The 20,841-nt window shown below is 43.3% G+C and overlaps 1 pseudogene; it reads right to left on the bottom strand.

The window, feature by feature from the left end:
- Window positions 1-13,016: 13,016 nt before the first annotated feature.
- Window positions 13,017-20,841, bottom strand: part of LOC147086921 (Fc receptor-like protein 5) — a 40,805-nt pseudogene continuing 32,980 nt past the window's right edge.

Below are 20,841 nucleotides of genomic sequence, written 5' to 3'. Positions count from 1 at the left end.
ACAAATTCTTGGACATGAGCTGATTTGGTTACTGTGTTTGAATGCGGTTCAGTAGCCCGCACGGGCCTTGCGCTTTTGTATCTGCGTGCGGTTTGCAGTGTGTGATCACTTAACGTTTTGAGACTGAAACGAAGTGTAGTGTCTGATTCAAATTGCTGCTTCATATGGCATTCGGCTAAATTGAGGCAATTCGACACTACTCGCGGGATTCAAATCGCCTTCCCTCTCGTGTGCAGCTTTTTTCCCTTTATACGGCCACGTGCCTGTCAGAGAATGTGGTTGGAGAATACATCTGCCGCTGTTTGTGAGTGGATGACTTCTTCTTGTCACTGGCACCGCGATGGAGAAGCAAGCAGCCCTTGCAATCTTGTTTTCAGCCAAAAGCTAGAGGTGTAAATTTCTAATCACAAAATCTTTGATGCGAGCTGATTTGTTTACTGTGTTTGAATGCAGTTTAGTGAATAAATCTGCGGCTGCATTGTATTTCCTGCTGCTTGTCCATCCAGTTAAACATTGCTTTCTGTGGTGAAATGAAATCAGCAGACTGCACGAAGAAAGAACATATAAATTCTTTCAGGGCTTCACTGGGCAGATGCTGAGAGGCTGTTTACCCTGGCTGTGGAATCCAGGAATAGGGTTCAAAGTTTCAGAATAAGGGGCCGGTCATTTAGGACTGAGATGAGGAGAAAATGCTTCATTCTAAGGGTTGTGTAACTTTGGAATTCTCTACCGCAGCGGGCTGTGGCTGTTCAGTCGCTGAGTACTTTCCTAACCAAGATGGATTTGGACATTACGGGAATCAAGGTATATAGAGCTAGGTCGGTAATTTCAGTTGAGGTAGAGGATCAGCCATGATCTTATTGAATGGCAGAGCAGGCTCGAGGGCCGCATGGCCAAATTCTGCTGCTAATTCTTAAGTTCTCATGTACCGATCTTGGCCGGCGGGTCTGAGAACTGTGGCTCGTCTGGCTTAGTTCATTAAATAAGCATCGCAGTAGGAAGCAGCATCAACTGGAAGATGGCTGCGCGGACGACGGGCATTTTCTTCAATGGGTTGCAAAATAAATATTTTCGACGATTAAAATTGCTTTCACGGTTTCAAGAGCATTAAACAGTGCAGTATTTCTCCTGTGGCCTCGGCCTCTCGTGTTGCCATGATGCAATAATGTGGTGAAGAGTTTCTTTTACTATCTGCTTGAATCGTTATTTGATTGTAACTTTGAATGTGTCTCGGCACAGGACCCGAAAGGCAGCAGTTAAAATGAAGTAAACACGGGTCGTTTGGGAAGACATCCCCATTTCCGTAGTGATCAGAATTTGAAATCTTTGGGGAAACCCCAATGGATTTCTAGTCCATCACCTTAACCATTCCGCCATGACTACCCCGGCGGTCGATTAAGCCCACGCAGCTTCTCATTTGCTGCAAAATCGGTGCCTCTGATGTGAACGCTCTGGTACATAATCACTTGGGTTCCTGTGGAACAATTTCAATTGCAAAGTATTTCTTGACTGTCTCTGTGGCGCAATTGAACAGAGCACTCGGCTGTCAACTGAAAGGTTAGTCATTCAAGCATACCAAGGGACGTGTGTAAGCACTGTGTGTAAGCATACCAAGGGCAGCAGGGTGGCATAGTGGTTAGCACTGTTGCCTCACAGCGCCAGGGAGCCGGGTTCAAATCCGGCCTCGGGTGACTGACTATGTGGAGTTTGCACATTCTGTGTTTGCGTGGGTTTTCTCTGGGTGCTCCGGTTTCCTCCCACAGTCCAAAAATGTGCGGGTTAGGTTGATTGGCCATGATAAAAATTGGCCCTTAGTGTTAGGGGGGATTAAATACGTGGGGTTACAGGGTTAGGGCTTGGGTGGGATGGCTGTCGGTGTAGGGACCGCGTGCTAGGGTTTGGATAATCAGCCATGATCTCATTGAATGGTGGAGCAGGCTCGAAGGGCCGAATGGCCTACTTATGTTTCTATGAGAGCCTTTTAATTTTTGCAAACATACCTCCTGTATAAAATGGAGTCTTTGATTCCGTGAAATGAACAGTGGTGAGCACACTGCTGCTGCCTTCCTGCTTCCAATGAGAACAATCGCTTCACAATTAGTCTCCTGCCAGGCAGCCTGGATATTCTTTTACACATTTACCAATTGTTCAAGTGACGCGTTTGAGAACAATCGCTTCACGATCAGTCTCCTGCCAGGCAGCCTGGATATTCTTTTACACATTTACCAATTGTTCAAGTGACGCGTTTGAGCACAATCGCTTCATGATCAGTCTCCTGCCAGGCAGCCTGGATATTCTTTTACACATTTACCAATTGTTCAAGTGACGCGTTTGAGCACAATCGCTTCATGATCAGTCTCCTGCCGGGCAGCCTGGATATTCTATTCCACTTATAACAATTTTCCATGTGACGCGTTCTTGCCATGAAAATCAAGCTGGGAAATCGGCCACATTAGATAATCCATTCTGAAAACCCTTTTCTACACTTTCCTCAGTTTACACTTACATGCATAATAACGGAAAGCTTGAAGAAATAACAATTGCCAGACAACTTCAGATTCCTTGCAGCGCCGCACACCCTGATCATGTGACAACAACCAACCAATCACTTACAGCGGCGCGAGAACGCCCCCATTGAATGTGTCCAATCAGGGCCTGAGGATTGAGCTGCTCCATCACAAGCAGGTCCAGTACGTCGGAGGACTCGGTTGTGAGCAGATGATTTGTTCTTGTCGCTGGCGCCACGGCCGAGATGCGAGCAACCAGTGCAATCCTTCTTTTTTCAGCCAAATGCTAGAGGTATGAATTTCTAATCATAAAATTTTTGACGCGAGCTTATTAGGTTTTTACATAGAAGATAGGAGCAGGAGTAGGCCATTCGGCCCTTCGAGCCTGCTCCGCCATTCAACGAGATCATGGCTGATCATCCAAACCCTAGCACCCGGTCCCTACACCGACAGCCATCCCACCCAAGCCCTATCCCCGTAACCCCGTAACCCCACGTATTTAATCCCCCCTAACACTAAGGGACAATTTTTTTTTTTAATCATGGCCAAGCAACCTAACCCGCACATCTTTGGACTGTGGGAGGAAACCGGAGCACCCGGAGGAAACCCATGCAAACACGGGGAGAATGTGCAAACTCCACACAGACAGTCACCCGAGGCCAGATTTGAACCCGGGTCCCTGGCGCTGTGAGGCAAAAGTGCCAGGGACCCAGGTTACAGTGTTTGAAAGCAATTTAGTGACTTGCACGGGCCTTGTGCTTTTCTTTTTCTGTGCGGTTTTCAGTGTGTGATCGCTTAAGCTTTTGAGCCTGAAACAAAGTGTAATGTCTGATTCAAATTGTTGCTTCATATGGCGTTCGGCCAAATTGAGGCAGATCGACACTAGGAACTGGATTCAAATTGGCTTTTCTCTCGTGTGCTGCTTTTGTCCCTTTATATGGCCGCGTGCGTGTCACAGAATGTGGTTGGAGAATATATCTGTGGCTGCATTCAATTTCCGTAAATTCCCGTGAAGATGACCCCGATCCTCCGGTCGCCTGTCATTTTAATTCACCACCCCATTCCCACTCAGACCTCACTGTACTCGGGCTCTTACATTGTTCCACGGAAGCTCAGCGTAAGCTCGAGGAACAGCACCTCATCTTCTGATTCGGCACTTTACAGCCTTCTGGACTCAATATGGAGTTCAACAATTTCAGATCATAACCTCGGCCCCTATTATATTTTTACTTATTTTTTATCCACACCTTTCTTTTGGCCCTTCCCCCCTCCCCTTTGTTTCCTCTCCCACATGGCAGCTGTGTCCCATTCTGGCAGCACATTTCACACCTAATCTAGAAACGTCTTTTGTCTCCACTTGTCCTGTCACCATCTCGTCTCGTTTTGAGTACCTCTTAATGTCTCTTCACTTCTCTTTTGCTCTCTCCCAGCCTGGCCTCTTAATCTATTTCATTTCCTGTGCTTTTCCTGTCTTGACAAAGGGTTTGCCCCGAAACGTTGACTCTATTTTCTCTCCACGGATGCTGCCTGTCCTGCTGAGTTTTTCCAGCATTTTTTGTTGGTATCTACTTATTGCTGTTGCCCTGTGAATAAGTATTTTCTTCTGATCTAGTGGCTTGGAATATCAGAAGAGAGTTTGCAGTCTACGACTTTGATTTCCTTTGTTACTCTTCTTTTCCAATACAAAGCCAAATTTCAATCAGCTGTCAGTAGTTCCAGACCCAAAGCGTGTCTATGTAATAGTGTGGCCCAGCGGTCTAAAGTGCTGGACAGATGTTACAGATATTGCGGCGTTTATAACTCGTCTCTTCACCAAAAGATTTAAAGCATGTAAGCTGGACAGTTTTACTGAATATCTGTATCACTTCTTAAACATTCTATGCAATAATTGCTCTTCAGTTCCTATTGACAGGCAGAAACTAGTTGTACAAATGCCTCTTGTCAATTAGACTCCTGAACTCAGCACTTGGACAGTACGAACTCTGTCAACCAACTGACCTGAGGCCATTCACACACATGTCTCCACACCCGCTGTTTGTTCACCTAATAAGAGATTCCACAATTTTTACATATTTGTTCCTTCCATTTGTTACAATCTACCGACCACGCCCTCCTTGCTGCCACTCTCACAGCCACCATCTCGCAGCCGCTTTCCGATTCGCCCTTCCAAACTTGCCAGTTGAATGACACCTCCCATCTGCTCCTGTGCTCCAATCCGATTAATATAACATGACTTTATTTTCAACCTGACACAGAGAGAGGAATAGATTGGAATTTAGGCGGTGGTACTTTTCCCAGAGAGCAGTAAGCCTCTGAAATGCGTTGCCAGCCGTTGTTGTGGGTGCTGACTCTCTGATCGTCTGATAGGAAAACACATGGCAGACGTAGTTTAATGCAGAGAAATGTGATGTGATATATTTTGGTATGATGAATAAGGAGAGGCAATATGAACGAAATAGTACAATTTTAAATGGGTGCACGAACAGAGAGACCGGGAGGTGCATGTGTACAGATCTTTGAAGGTGGTAGGACAGGATCAGAGGGCTGTTGAAAAGCATATGGGATGCTTGGCTTTCTCAATAAAGGAATAGAGAGGAAAAGTAAAGAAGTTATGCTAAATGTTCATGGTATTATCCCGTAGAAGGAATCGGGCTCATCGCGAATGCCAACCAATTTTAAACCATGCTCAATTGTCCTTTCCACACAGCCTACATTCTCTAATGTGCCACAAATATACCAGCACGTTATAGAAACAACAAATCAATATTTAGGGGAATTAAACGCCTCTTGGAATCCTCAAACCTCACCAGCTTAAATTCTGCATTAGCATACAGAAGCCTAACATTTTTATTTTAATTTTTCAATTCTTTCCCCTATCCTGTAATAAGGAGAAGACTTACCCCGGAACAGTAGTCTAAGGGCAACTCCTATAGATTGTGTCCTTCGGTGGAATAGGCATGTTCCATGTCTGAGTCAGGTGCTGTGTGTCCGATTGCAGAGGGTATAAACATGGACACTGACAGTGTCCTCAGTGGACATCCACTAATCAACACCTGACAATGGGGCCACTTTCTGGAAGGATAGGCAGCAAGGAATAGTAGGTGTGGCAGCTCTGCTGATAAAGGATGAGATCAGTACTATAGTCAGAAATGATCTTGGCTTGGAATAGCAAGGCGTAGAATCGGTTTGGGTAGAGGTAAGTAATAGTAAGCGACATAACTCACAGGTGGGTGAAGTCTGCAGGCCCCCTAACAGCAGCTATACAATAGGACAGCTTATTAATCTAGAAATAATGGGGGCCTGTAAGAAATCTACTGCAATAAACATGGGCGATTTTACGGTTCATATACATTGTGGAAATCAAACTAGCAAAGGTAGCTTTAAGGACGAGTTCATAGAATGTATTCGGGTCGCTTTCCTAGAAAAATACGTTGTGGAACCAACCATGGAACAGGCTATCATAGGTCTGGTAATGTCTAATGAGACTAATTTTAATTAATGATCTAATCGTAATGTATCCTCTAGGAAAGAGTGATCATATCCTGATAGAATTTCATATTAAGTTTGAGGGTGAGAAACAGGGTTCTGAAACTAGTGTCTTTACCTTAGTGAAATGCATTTACAAAGGCATGGAATAGCCTGGGAAAATACATTAAAATGTAATACAGTAGATAAGCAGTGGTAGACATTTAAGGAAATATTTCATAACTCTCAACAAAGGTATATTCTCTACGAAAAGCACCAAACACCCGTGTCTATCTAAAGAAGTTCAGCATGGTACCGAATTGAAAGAAAAGGCACACAATGTTGCGAAGATTAGTGGTAGGCCAGAATATTAGGATTTTTTTAGAAACCAGCAAAGAATGAATAAAAAAATTAAGAAGGGATTGAATAGATAATGAGAGTAAACTAGCAACAAATATAGAAACAGAGAGTTGAAGCTTCTCCAAGTATAAAAAAGGGAAGAGAGTAGCTAAAGTAAACGCTGGTCCCTTAGTGGATGAGATTGAGAATTAATAATGGGAAACAAGGTAATGGCAGAGACTTTCAACAAACATTTTTATTTTTATTCACAGTAGGCGACACTAAAAGCATCCCAATAATAGTAGATAATCACGGGGCAACAGTGAGTTAGGAAATTAAAATGTTCACTATCACGAGAGACAAGTACCATGCAAACTAATGGGACTGAAGGCTGATAATTCCTTGGACCTTATGGTCTGCATCCTAGGATCATAGAAACATAGAAACATAGAGATAGGAACAGGAGTAGGCCATTCGGCCCTTCGAGCCTGCTCCGCCATTCAATGAGATCATGGCTGATCTTCGTCTGAGATCATAGCTGATCTTACCAGTTCAGTACCCCGTCCCCGCCTTTTCTCCGTAACCCTTAATCCCCTTAGCCTTCAGAAATATATCCAATTCTCTCTTGAAAATATTTATTGAATTAGCCTTCGCAGCCCTCTGTGGCAGGGAATTCCACAGGCTCACCACTCTTTGAGTGAAGAAATTCTTCCTCATCTCTGTTTTAAATGATTTGCCCGCTATTTTTAGACTGTGGCCCCTGGTTCTGTGCTCCCCGGCCATTGGAAACATTCTCTCTGAATTCAGCCTGTCCAGGCCTGCCATAATTTTATATGTTTCGATGAGATCCCCTCTCAATCTTCTAAACTCCAGTGAGTACAAGCCCAAACTATTTAATCTCTCTTCGTAGGTCATTCCCGCCATTCCAGGTATCAGCCTGGTGAATCGCCGTTGCACTCTTTCCATGGCAAGAACATCCTTCCGCAGATGGGGCGACCAAAACTGTACACAATACTCCAGATGCGGTCTCACCAGCACCTTGTACAGCTGTAGTAAGGTATCCCTATTCCTATACTCGAACCCCCTTGATATGAAGGCCAACATACCATTTGCCTTCTTAATCACCTGTTGCACCTGCATGCTCTCCTTCAGTGACTGGTGCACAAGAACACCCAGGTCCCTCTGCACTTCCCCATCTCCCAATCTATTGCCGTTTAGATAATAATCTACCCTCCTGTTTTTACCCCCAAAGTGGATAACCTCGCATTTATCCACATTTTACTGCATCTGCCACGTATCCGCCCATTCCCCCAACCTGTCCAAATCGCACTGTAGCCTCCTGACATCCTCATCAGAGCCCACCCCTCCTCCTAGTTTAGTGTCGTCAGCGAATTTGGAAATATTGCATCCAATTCCCTGATCCAGATCATTTATATATATTGTGAACAGCTGGGGTCCCAGGACAGATCCTTGCGGCACCCCGCTGGTCACCGCCTGCCACTCCAAAAACGAGCCGTTTATTCCAACTCTCTGTTTTCTATCCGCCAGCCAGTTCTCTATCCACGTTAATACTTTGCCCCCAATCCCATGAATCGAAAAGAAGTGGCTGCAGAGATAGTGAATGCATTGGATATAATCTTCCAAAATTCCCTAGATTCTGGAAAGGACCCAGCGGATTGCAAAACGGCAAATGTAAATCGCCTATTCAAGAAAGCTGCGAGAGAGAAATCGGGAAACTATAGGCCAGTTAGCCAAATATCTGTCATTGGGAAATTTCTGGAATCCATTATTAAGGGAGTAGTAGCAGGGCATTTATAATACTAGAATGCACTCAAGCAGAGTCAACATGTTTTAACAAAGGGAAATCGTGTTTAGTAGAGTTCATTGAGGATGTAACGAGCAGAGTGGATCAAGTGGCAGCCAGTAGATATAGCGTAATTGGATTTCCAGAAGGCATTCGACAAGTTGCAACATAAAAGGTTACTGAACCAGATAAGAGCTCACTTGGTTGTGTGTAATATATTAGCAAGAATAGAGGAATAGAGGATTGGTAATCTAACAGAAAACGGAGAGTTGGGATAAATGGATAATTTTCAGATTGGCAAACTAACTTGTGGGGTGCCACAGGAAACAGTGCAGGGGCGTCAACTATTAGCAATCTATATTAATGACATGGATGATGGAACCAAGTGTACTGTAGCCAAATTTGCTGATGACAAAAAAACAGTTGGGTAAGCAAGTTGTCAGGAGGACACAAAGAGTGTGCAAAAGGATATAGATAGGTTAAGTGAGTGCGCAGAATTATCGCAGATGGAGTATAATGTGGGAGGGCAGAGAGGGCCTGGGTTTAATGTGTGTTCTGAAAGAAGGCCCCTCCGACAGTGCCGTACCCCTTCACCACTGCCCTGATGTAGGCTGAGAATATCAAAGTCTCCAAACAGTTACTGGGAGCAGTGCTGCTGTCGACCTCTGAGGAGATTGTCTGCTCTCTCTATTAGATCAATAACTTTGGAGCATCATAAAAACAGGACCAACTTCAAAAATATATTGACTGAATTTCAGAAGCAGAAAACGAATGAACTGTGCAAAAGTAGAATTCCTGCCTTCCAACTCTCCTCAGTGGAGAAGAACTGAAATGAAACCTTCTGGCCTCCGATGAAATGATTCGACAATTTTAGAATTTTTTCCGAAACCCATGATGTTCATTTGGAATATGTGAATGAAGATGTGGAAGAGAATCTGTACAGCTCTGCTCCTTAAACATCTTTCCCTCTCCGCAGCCCTGCAGAACCATGTCAGACTGTGACTGGGAGCTCACACTTCCCTAAAGGAAAGCTGTGTGGTTAGTAGAGTACAGTTAAATAAGGGCAATTATAAACTTCACTCAGAATCCAGCGCGATTGCACCAAGACCCAGCATTCCTTCTTGGATACATCAATTTCACCGACATTTATTTTTAGAAGGAACAGGAACGTTTAGCAAAAGAGGCTGAGTTTGATATTTCTTCCTCCATTTGTAGCAGTATATGATCTAATGGGACCGCGTCTGGAGAGTAAAGGAATGGTAACATTCACAGAACGAGTGAATCCCTTATATGTCGTCTGGCAGTATACCTGCCCAAGAAGGAGTTCACTGAACTTCTGAACTAAAGGTGACCCTTTACCGTTGCAGGCAAAGTATCGTTCATTAGGTGACGCTTGCGCGAGATAATCACCAAATTCAGGATCTGCTTCGCATTGCTTGGGCACCAGCATTCATAACTGTGCTGTATCTGATTGTGATGATGAAGAGGTGTTCGATAGTGGTACAATTATAAATTCTCGAGATCACAAGTTACTGTTGGGGAACAGATGTCCTCTGTTGAAGAAAGTGGAAGTTAAATTGTAGCCGAGCACAGATAGTAGAGGAGAGCAGATTTGGCTCTGGGCTTTCCCTGGTTACAGATAACCTCTGAAAGAATTGGCGAGTGCTCGCGATCAATATGGCTGGGTGAGTGACACTGTATTAGAAGAGATTTATTGAAATTTCTTCTCTCTGTTCTGAATTCTTAACGGGATTAGCAGGGTACATGCTGGGAGGATGTTTCTTCTGGGGAGTCTAGAAAATGGGTCACATTCTCAGAAAAAGGGGCTTAGCACTGAGATGAGGAGTTTCTTTCACACAAACGTTTGTGAATCGTCAGGCTGTGGATGCTCAACCGCTCAGCATATTCAAGACAGTGATCGATAGACTTATGGATATTATGGGAAGCAAGAGATATGCAGATAGGGCGAGAAGGTGGAGCTGAGGTAGAAGATCACCGGTGATCTTATTAATGGTGGAGCAGGCTCGATGGGACTCCAATTGCTTATATTTTTATGTTCTTATGAATATCTTTCGCTAAGCGCCGCACCCCTACATCTCTACATGTGCGGTAATCTCTTTAAGTATGGGTCTGCACAAACATTGTATTAAGTCTTCAGCTGGAGCCCGACACTGAAGACCAAAGAAAATACAGTGATTTATGTCGCTGATTGCAAAGTCCAGTAGTCAGTTAGTTTAAGGTTTACTGTTTCTGTGTAGTTTGATTTACCGACACATCCAGTTGCTATTTTATTGTTGAATTAGTTGAACAATTGTTAGAACTGTTAATCTTTCACTGCAGATGAAGAGAGCTTATATTCATATGACTAATAAATAACGCACATTGCATTCCTCGTGAAATTAGCGCAGTTTCCTTTCACAAACCATTATAGCTAGTACAGACAGTGAGCTGATTGGATGTGTAAGAAAAATATTGTTTGCTTAACACTGAATTGAATCATTAATTAACAGTTTGACCAGGAGACACAAATTAAACATTTTTATTGTCACTGTGAAATATTACAAAGTTAAATTGTGACTCTCGGACCCTTCCTTGCCAACAGTTAGCAAACGTGATCTTCATGCAGAATGTACAAAAAGTGGCAGAGATACAATAAGTAAATGGGGGCACTGAACATGAAGATTTGTGCAAAGAATTTCCTTATACAACAGCACGAAATTGCGCTAAGTCATATTTTAACCAACCAATGCAACAAGTGGGTTCGATGGATCTGCACATTATGAATTTCCAACGTTTAATGAGGTAAGGTTTCTCACCATAAATGTAATTACACGTGAGAAGCGTCACTGGATAACTGGAGAGTATTCACCTGCCCAGGTCATTCGTTCACTCATTCATTTATGTCTGTCTGTCTGTGCACCTGTCTGCCTGACTGCCTGTCTCTCTGTCTATCTCTCTCTATTTATTTATCTCTCTATGTAACAGTCTCTCTGTCTGCAAGAACAACTGCCACATAATTCACCGATTTGATTTGGCCAACTCTAATTTCTCTTGAAAAAATATGCAAGTGAAGATGAGTTACAATTTGAAAGAAGTAATGCTCAAGAAAGCTTAAATACAGGCTCAGTTCCAGGAACTCTAGGGACAGGGCAACCGTCTACAAAACTAGACACGCAATATCACATCCATAAGACAGGTACCCTGCAACAATTAACTGCATTGCGCAATTCCAAAAGTTAATGGCTTAAAAGCTAATGTTATCGTTATGGATGTGGATCATAAGAGAGAATGAAACTCTTTGTCTATCTATCTCACACAAACAGGACAAAAACCATTGATAGAAAGAGATATGTACATTTCCTGTATCCACGATTGAAATTAAAATCAAGTGGTTGCGATTCGGTGTACTGTCGAACTCTGATCCGGAAATAATGTCACATGTATATGGCACCTTAAATACCTTCTCTTTACACATCAGTCTCTTCATCGCACCCTTCGACAGAATGTATTCCGGCACTAACATCACCTACCAGAAGATAAAGCAAGTGGGTATCAACAAGGCTGCTCACGGAAGAGATGGACTGTCACTGATATATTCATCACACGAATCGGCCATATCATTGCATGTTATTCGGGTGCACAGTTCTGGGGCACAGAACGTATTTCCAGTTAGCATAATTTTCTGTCGGTGTTTTATGTGAACATTTGCTGTGGCAAATTAACATTTCAACATTTCCGATTCAATTTTGTGAAGTCAGCTGTCATGAGTAAATTAGAGTTCCTAGCCACGAGGTTTCGCTCTATAATAAATTTTAAATGCCCTCTACCGACTTCATCGCCATTTCATAAATTTGTTGAACAACGAATGTTCAACAATTGATTAACGGCAACGCCACTAATCATATACTACCGTTATTAAAACACATTTGAGCGTGCGTGGGTTTCCTGTACAACTTACGGCTGTAATGATTTCTGGGCACCCTCTTATATTTACAGCAGAAATCGACTCTGAGAGCATTTACTATTAATCATGCAGTAGTGGAGTCCGGCCCTTCGGTGGCGCTGTGGAGCCAGATTCCTCTTTTCAACCAGGTCTCAACATTGAATGTGTAACAACCGTATTCATCACCTGAACTTGGCCCAAGTCAGGCAATTTCCGAGCTTATGTCTAAAGCATGGAAAATTACTGATTTCGGCATGTATTTAACTGACACTCTCAGATACAGTATGTTCTCCTTGCTACTACTACCAGAGTCACTTAGTAATTAATTGGATTATAATGGATTAACTCCATTGGTTGTAGTTAATGGTAGAATTTTAGACAAGTCTTTGTATTGGGAGAATGGGCTGATGGTAATCCTAACAATGAATTTGTCTGTGTTGACAGTTTTTGCGTGGTGAAGTGATTATTAACTTTTAAACGGTGCTTTTTGAGTGACTGGAGTTCCAGATTTTTAAAAGGGTTGAAATTACTTGAGCATAATTTTGCAAATAGTTGTAACATTCTAATTTTTGGCAACGGGTCTGAATTGTAACTCTCAGATTTCTGTCGCAACTGGCAATTACAACTGGGTAAATATCAATAAACTGATGCATATCTTGTTTCAGATATAATCGGTGCAAACAATTGAGAGGAATTTGCAAATGTCGAATCTAAATGCATTCAATTCGCTAGTTATTTACAATTCCGCCACTTTTTGATAGGTTCCCGGCAACCGTCACCTCCTTGTTATCTTTATCGCCATGTCTCATGCACTGTCAAAGAGTGAGGAAGTAATTTGCACATTTTGTGCGTAAGAGGAACATTGTAAGGCCCTTGATTTTCAGCATTGGTACTAACTTTTATTGTAATGTCGACATTTAATAATGCGGACATTAATACTTATTTACAGCGCAATGTGAAAATCAAAATCTCTTCCTTTCTGACTTTATTACAACATGAAATATTGCAGGGAATCAATATTCTTCAAATGTACCGTCACGATGTTTGTTTGCCTTTATCGGTTTGCACTCTTCTCCCAGGATAATCAGAGTCCCAAATAGGATAAATGCAGCGAGACACAAACGAATTGTGATTGAATAAGATGTTAAGTAAGATCCTAGAAGATGACAGAAAGAGAAAATGTCAATGGGTAATTCTCCCGTTTCCACTGAGGACACAAATACAGAGTCACTCTGTAATCATATCTAACATTCGCCTGGCAAGTACGGAACCATCGTGATATCCTCATTCAGCATTAATTATCAGAGACAGTCTCACTCTGGGATGACTTTAATCCATTCTTCATTTCACTGTGTGTTTTACCCTGAATAAACTCGAGCTCATCCAAATCTCTGCTGCCCGTATCCTAACTCGCACTATCCCCGTTCATGCCTGTGGTAGCTGATTTCCATTTGTTCCCGTTCAAACAACGCCGTGATGTTAAAAGGCTCGTTCTTGTTTTCAAGTCCTTCCATGGGCCTCGACCACTCTCTATCTGTATAAACTCCTCCAGCCCTACAAACCTGCGAGTTCTCTGCGCTCCTCCAATTCTGACATCTTTCACATCCCCGATTTTATTCGCTGCCCCGTTGGCGACAGTGCCTTCAGTTGCCTGGGCCCTAAGTATTGGCATTCCCTCCCTAAACCTCCAGAATTTCTACATCTGTTTCCTCATTTTACGACGCTCTTTAAAACCCACCTCTTTGACCAAGCATCTGGTCATCTGCCCTAATTTTTCCCTATAGGGCTGGGTATCATTTTTTGATAATTGCTCCTGTGACGCGTCTTGGGACGTTTTATATAGTTAAAGGCGCTATACCAATACAAATTTTTGTTGTTGTTGTCACTGCCGATATATGAATTATTGGAATCTGCAGATTTCTACCGGCAACAGCCGCTGGCCTTTAAACTCGATTCACTCGTTAATTGTTTGTTTTAACGAATTGTTAATATTTAAATACATGTCCATGTACAGAGTGACAGACTTTCGAACATGGTTGGCGGATATTTGCAGCAGAATATCATCAGTGGCACCCATCAGGGTGCAGTGTAATCAGGGGATGAGGTAAGCTAGATTCTCAAAACTGCGGGTTTATTGAACTTCACTACTACACCTGATAAAAGGGAATCTCAAGCGGAATACAGTATGGATAGAGCGGAATATTGTGAGTGAGTGTGTGTCAGTGCCAATGAGCATATGTGTGTGTATGAGAGTGTGTGTGTATGTATGGGTGTGTGTGTATGTGTGTGAGTGTGTGTGTGTGTGTGTGAGTTTGTGTGTATGTGTGTGAGTGTGTGTGTTTGTGAGTATATGAGTGTGTGTGTGCTTATGTGGGTGAGTGTGTGTGAGTGTGAGTCTCTCTGTATGTGTGTGTGTGTGTGAGCGTGTGTGTGTGTGAATGTGTGTGTGGGTGTGTCAGTGTGAGTGTGTGTGTGAGGGAGAGTTTGCGTGTATATGTGTGTGAGTGTCTGTGTGAGTGTGAGTCTGTATGTATGTGTGTGAGTGTGTGTGTGAGTATGTGTGTTTGAGAGTATATGTGTGTGTGTGTGTTTATGTGTGTGTGTGGTTGAGTTTGTGAGTGTGTTTGTGTGAGAGAGTGTGTGTGTGTATGTATGAGTGTGTGTGCATGTGTGTGTTTATGTGTCTGAATGTGTGAGTGTGTGTGTGTGAGAGTGTGTGTGTGTATGTGTGTGAGTGTGTGTGTGAGTGTGTGTTTGAGGGTGAGTCTGTGTGTATGTGTGTGAGTGTTTGTGTGAGTGTGTGTGTTTGTGAGTATATGAGTGTGTGTGTGAGTGTGAGTCTGTGTGTATGTGTTTGAGTGTATGGGTGTGTGTGTGAGTGTGTGTGTGAGTGTGTGTGTGTGTGAATGTGTGAGTGTGTGAGTGTGTTTGAGTGTTTGTGTGTATGAGTGAGTCTGTGTGTATGTGTGTGAGTGTGTGTGTTTGTGAGTATATGTGTATGTGTGTGTGTTTATGAGTGTGTGTGTGTGAGTGTGTGTGTGTGTGAGTGTGTGTGTGTGCATGTGTGAGAGTGTGTGTGTGTGAGTGTGTGAGTTTGTGAGTGTATGTGTTTGAGTGTGTGAGTATGTGTGTTTGTGTGCGTGAGTGTTTTTTCGTTCATGGAATGTTGACGTTCTGGCAAGGCCAACACTTATTGCCCATCCCTAGATGCCCCAGAGAAGGTGGTGGTGAGCCGCCTTCTTTAACCACTGCAGTTCGATTAGTGATGGTAGTCCCACAGTGCTGTTACGGAGGGAGTTCCAGGATTTTGATCCAGCGATGATGAAGGAATGGCGATAAAATTGCAAGTCAGAATTGTGTGTGGCTTGGAGAGGAACTGGAATTGGTGGTGTTCCCATGCGCCTGCTGCCCCTGTCCTTCTAGGTGTTAGAGTTCGCGGGTTTGGGAGCTGCTTCTGATGAAGCCCTGCTGAGTTGTTTCAGTGCATCTTGCAGATTGTACACACTGCAGCCACTGTGCGCCAGTGGTGGATGGCGTGAATAATTGAGGTGGTGGATGAGGTGCCAATAAAGCGGGCTGCTTTGCCTTGGATGGTGTCGAACTTTTTGATTGCTGTTAGAACTGCACTAATGCAGGCAATTGAATAGTGTTCCATCACACTCTTGACTTGTGCTTTGTAGATGCTGGAAAGGCATTGGGGAGTCAGAATGTGCGACAGTCGCCGCAGAATACCCAGCCTCTGACCTGCTCTTGTTGCCACATTATTTATGTGGCTGGTCCAGTTAAGATTCTGGTTAAGGGTGACCCCCAGGATGTTGATGGTGGGGAGTTCAGCGATGCTAATGCCGTTGAATGTCAAGGGGTGGTGGTTAGAGGCTCGCTTGTTGGAAATTATAATTGTCTGGCACTTCTGTGGCGCGAGTGTTACCTGCCTCTTATCAGCCCAAGCCTGAATGTCCTCTAGGTCTTGTTTCTTGCGGGCATGGACTGGCTAATTGTCTGAGGAGTTACCAAATACACTAAACACTGTGCAGTCCTCAGCGAACTTCCCCACTTTTGACCTTATGATGGAGGAAAGGCCATTAAAGAAGCAGCTGAAGATTGTTGGGCCGAGGACAGTGCCCTGAGGAACTCTGGCAGCGATGTCCTGGGAATATGATGATAAACCTTCAACCACCACAAACAGCATCACTTTTGCTAGGTATAAATCTAGCCAGTGCAGAGTTTTCCACCAGATTCCCGTTGTCTTCAATTTTACTCGGGCTCCTCGATGCCAAATTCGGTCAAATGCTGCTTTGTTTGTGTGTGTGATTGTGTGTCTGTGGGTGAGTGTGTTTGAGTGCTTTTGATTGTGTGTGTGAGTGTTTGTGTGATGATATCTGTGAGTGATACTGTGTTTGCATGTGTGTGAGTCTGAATGTGTGTCTGAGTGTGTGTGAGTGTCTGTTTGCGAGTGTGCACGTGTGTGAGTTTTTGTGTGTGTGTGAGTGTCTGAGTGGTTTTCTGTGTGTGATTGTGAGTGTGTGTGTATCTAAGTGATTTTGAGTCTGTGTTTGTATGTGTGTGCGTGTGAGTGCGTGAGTTTGTCCGTCTCTCTCTTTCTGCAATGGAAATAAACTGATCGTTATAAGGCAAGGCAGGCCGTGCTTTAGTTAACCATTACATTTTAGATACTATGAGTTAGGCTGTCAATATGATTGAAACATGCATATGAAGAAGCTAGCGTTAAATGTTGAAGGTAATCGCATTTGCACTAGAGGGCTCTGAGTTAGGGATCATATAGTGCAGACAGCGAGAGCGAGAAACAACACAAAGTCTGTGTTTGCCTGGCGGTAATATTAAACATGTTTAACAGCTGTTACATCTCCATCAAAGTTTTCTGTGTTAACTGGATAATTTTATCCTATTTTACGGTGAAATATTCCAAGAAGAATTGCAACAACAGTTACCAAATTAAATTCATATACAATTTCCCCAAATCTCGTAAGTCTGAATTTTACACAGTGGTTCAGCAGTTCACTGTCACTTACATTTTACAACGAGTTAATAGACGGCCCTCAAGCAAATTAGGAAGAACCATCAAATGTAAAGGACAAACCACAGCCCGGTGTGTTACAGGGACAATCACAACAACAGGATGAGAGAAATTCTATCAATCCTGTAACAGATCATAACGTTGGACGTGGCTGAAAGTAGTGGCAACGTTGTCATGTGTGACTGTTTGTTTGATTCATTAGCTGTTTCATTGAGCGATTGCTTTTTTAAAACTGTTTTAGTCATTCCTTCATTCATTCAGTGATTGATTGATTCATTCAGTTATTCAATCATTCATTTATTCATTCATTCCTTCTGCAATCGGTACATAAACCAGCTAAATGGAAAAGAAATAAACACAGAGACTGTGTGAATCTCACTGACCTCTTACAATTAGTTGTACCGGGTCACTCAGTGCCGATGTTAGCTGTTTCCCCTCCACATTCTCCTTATACAGACAGATGTAATATCCTCCTTGGACGTGATCTATATTCCTGATGGTGAAGGTGACAGAATTGCTCCATGCAGCAGCAGGCTGGACAACCGAGTAATTCTTTTTTCCGTGCCTGTATAAGTAAAATGTGAAGCCACGAAGGTCCTGGGAGATAGTATAGTTAAAGGTGACTTCTCCACCCTTCACAGCAACACTGGAATCCATTGACGGATTTGGTTTGGGTAGACCTGTAGTGCGAATGGAACAAATATTGACAATCTATTCACAATGCAATAACGACTTACTTTTTGGATCGAAAATATTATTGGCCTGGTCATGGGTATGCGGAGCATAATTTAAAATGTTTGCAGTTCTTACAGAACTGGTAAATATAGTGAGCAGTGTGGATGATAGTAAAACACATGAGCTGGGCACACACAGGCTGTTGAAACATGGGTGAATCATTGCAGATTAAATTTAACACAGAGTAGTGTGAATTTAAGAATTTTGGTAGGAAGAATGAGGAGAGACAATGTAAACTACAATGTATAATTTTAAACGGGATGGAGTAAGCAAGAGACACATCGTCTACGTAAACAAGTCTTTGAAGGTGGCGGGAATGATTGAGAAGGCTGCTAAAAAGCTCAATGAATAGAGGTACAGAGTATAAAAGTAAGGACGTTATGCTAAACATTTATACGTCACTGCTTAGGTTCCAGCTGGAGTATTATGTCCAATAAGGGGCATCACACGTTAGGAATGATTTCAAAGCTAAGGCAAATGGACTATTTGGACAGTTCTTTCAGTGCCGGCACAGGCAGGATGGACCAAATGGCCTCCTTCTGTGCTCTGTGATTCTCTGATTAATGGTGTCGCTGACAGGAAAGTGTCACTCTGTGAGTTCAGAATTACTGGTTACAGACAAGAGTTGAGCGCAGTGACACTCTCTGTGAGTATTAAACAATGTTACTGAAATACGGCTGATTTTCTCTACATACCAAGAGCATTGAATATGCATATTAAAATCTCTGCTCCCTTTCACTCACCAGCTAAAGTGACCATCAATTCTAACCACCTGCTATTGAAGGAGGTTCTATATTGGCGTTGGTAACGCCCTCATTGGTTTGTGGTATTAATCGATACACCCTGATGGGTCAGACATGTGGGGGGAAATTGGAAACCAGGAACATAGATCCTGTATTAAGACTCCACAGCCTGCACAAGATTTTATGGACCACACGTGGAGTATTGTGCACAGTTCTGGACTCCATATTATAAAAATGATATAGAGACGCAGGAGAAGGTGAAACTATGATTTACAAGGATGATCCAGAACACAGAGGTTAAAACTATCAGGAAATGTTGAACAGGTTGGGGTTCTTTTCACTATAAAATAGAAGGCTGACGGGTGACCTGATGGAGATCTTCAAGGTTACGAAAGTTTTTGATTGGGGAGACTCAGGGAAAATGTTTCCACTTTTGTGGGAATCCTAATCTGGGAGCCATGAATATCAGATAGTCACTAATACATCCCAGATGGTTGCGATAATGTGGATCTCGCTACCACTTGGAGTGGTTGAGGCGGCTAGTTTGGCTACATTTAAGGGGTCGCTCGTTACACACACGAGGGAGAAGGTAATGGAAGAATATGCAGAAAGGATGAGCTGATGTAATGTGGTAGCAGGCTCATGTGGAGCTGAAATTCCGGCTTACACCAGCTGGGCCGAATTGTTGGAATAAACGGGTCTTTTTCTGAGTAGCAAGTAGTGAATAGTGGGGTACTGCAGGGATCGGTCCTTGGACCCCAGCTATTCACAATATATATTAATGATCTAGACAAGGGAACTAGATGTAATATCTCCAAATTTGCAGATGACACAAAGCTGGGTGGGCATGTGTGCTGTTAGGAGGATGCCGAGAAACTCCAGGATGATTTGAACAGGTTGGGTGATTGGGCAAAAGCGTGGCAGATGCAATATAACGTGGATAAATGTGAGGTTATCCACTTTGGTGGCAAAAACAGGAAAGCTGATAATTATCTGAATGGCAATAAATTGGGAGAAGGGGAAGTGCAACGAGACTTGGGTGCCCTTGTGCACCACCTGCTGAAGGTAAGCATGCAGGTGCAGCAGGCGGTTAAGAAGGCAAATGGTATGTTGGCCTTTGTAGCGAGATGGTTTGAGTAAAGGAACAAGGATGTCTTGCTGCAGTAATACAGGGCCTTGGTGGGACCACATCTTGAGTATTGTGTGCAGTTTTGGTCGCCTTATCTGAGGAAGGATGTTCTTGCCATGGAAGGAGTTCAACGAAGAATCACCAGGCTGATACCTGGGATGGCAGGAATGATGTATGAGGGGAGATTGGGTCGATTGGGCTTGTACTCGCTGGAGTTTAGAAGAATGAGAGGTGATCTCATTGAAATTTATAAAATTCTGACAGGACTGGACAGACTAGATGCAGGAAGGAAGTTCCCGATGGTCGGTGAGTCCAGAACCAGGGGTCACATTCTAAGGATAAGGGGTAGGCCATTTAGGACAGAAAGGAGGAGGAATTTCTTCACCCAGAGAGTGGCGAACCTGTGGAATTCTCTACAACAGGAGGCAGTAGAGGCCAATTCATTAAATATGTTCAAGAAGGAATTGAATATATTTCTTAAGGCTAAAGGAATCACGGGATATGGGGAGAAAGCAGGGACCGGGTACTGAATTGAATGATCAGCCATGATCGCATTGAATGTCGGAGCGGGCTCGAGGGGCCGAATGGCCTACTCCTGCTCCTATATTCTATGTTTCTATGTCTGTTACTGTGGGTAAATTCTATGTCATACTATATGATATATCGCTCACTGATGCCCAGTGTGGGGTCCGCCAAGACCACTCGGCTCCCGATCTCATTACAGCCTTGGTCCAAACATGGATAAAGGAGCTGAATTCCAGAGTTGAAGTGAGTGTGACTGCCCTTGAAATCAAGGCAGCATTTCACCGAGTCTGGCATCAATGAGACCTAGTAATACTGAAGTCAATGGGAATAAGGGGGAAACACTCCACTGGCAACAGTCATACATAGCTTAATGGAAGATGGTTGTGGGGATTGAAGTTCAATCATCACAGCCCCAGGACATCGCTGCAGGAGTTCGTCAGGGCTGTGTCCCCTGCCCAACCATCTTCAGCTGCTTGTTCAATGAACTTCCCTCCAACATAATGTCTGAAATGTTGATGTTCGATGATGACTGCAGTGTTCTGTTCCATTCATAAGAACATAAGAACATAAGAAATAGAAGCAGGAGTAGGCCAATCAGCCCCTCGAGCCTGCTCCG

This window comes from Somniosus microcephalus, unplaced genomic scaffold (assembly GCF_052327205.1).
Source record: "Somniosus microcephalus isolate GS21.2 unplaced genomic scaffold, FLI_Smic_1.0 unresolved_chr6, whole genome shotgun sequence".
Lineage (NCBI taxonomy): Eukaryota > Metazoa > Chordata > Chondrichthyes > Squaliformes > Somniosidae > Somniosus > Somniosus microcephalus.
This window is presented reverse-complemented; position numbering and strand designations above follow the sequence as displayed.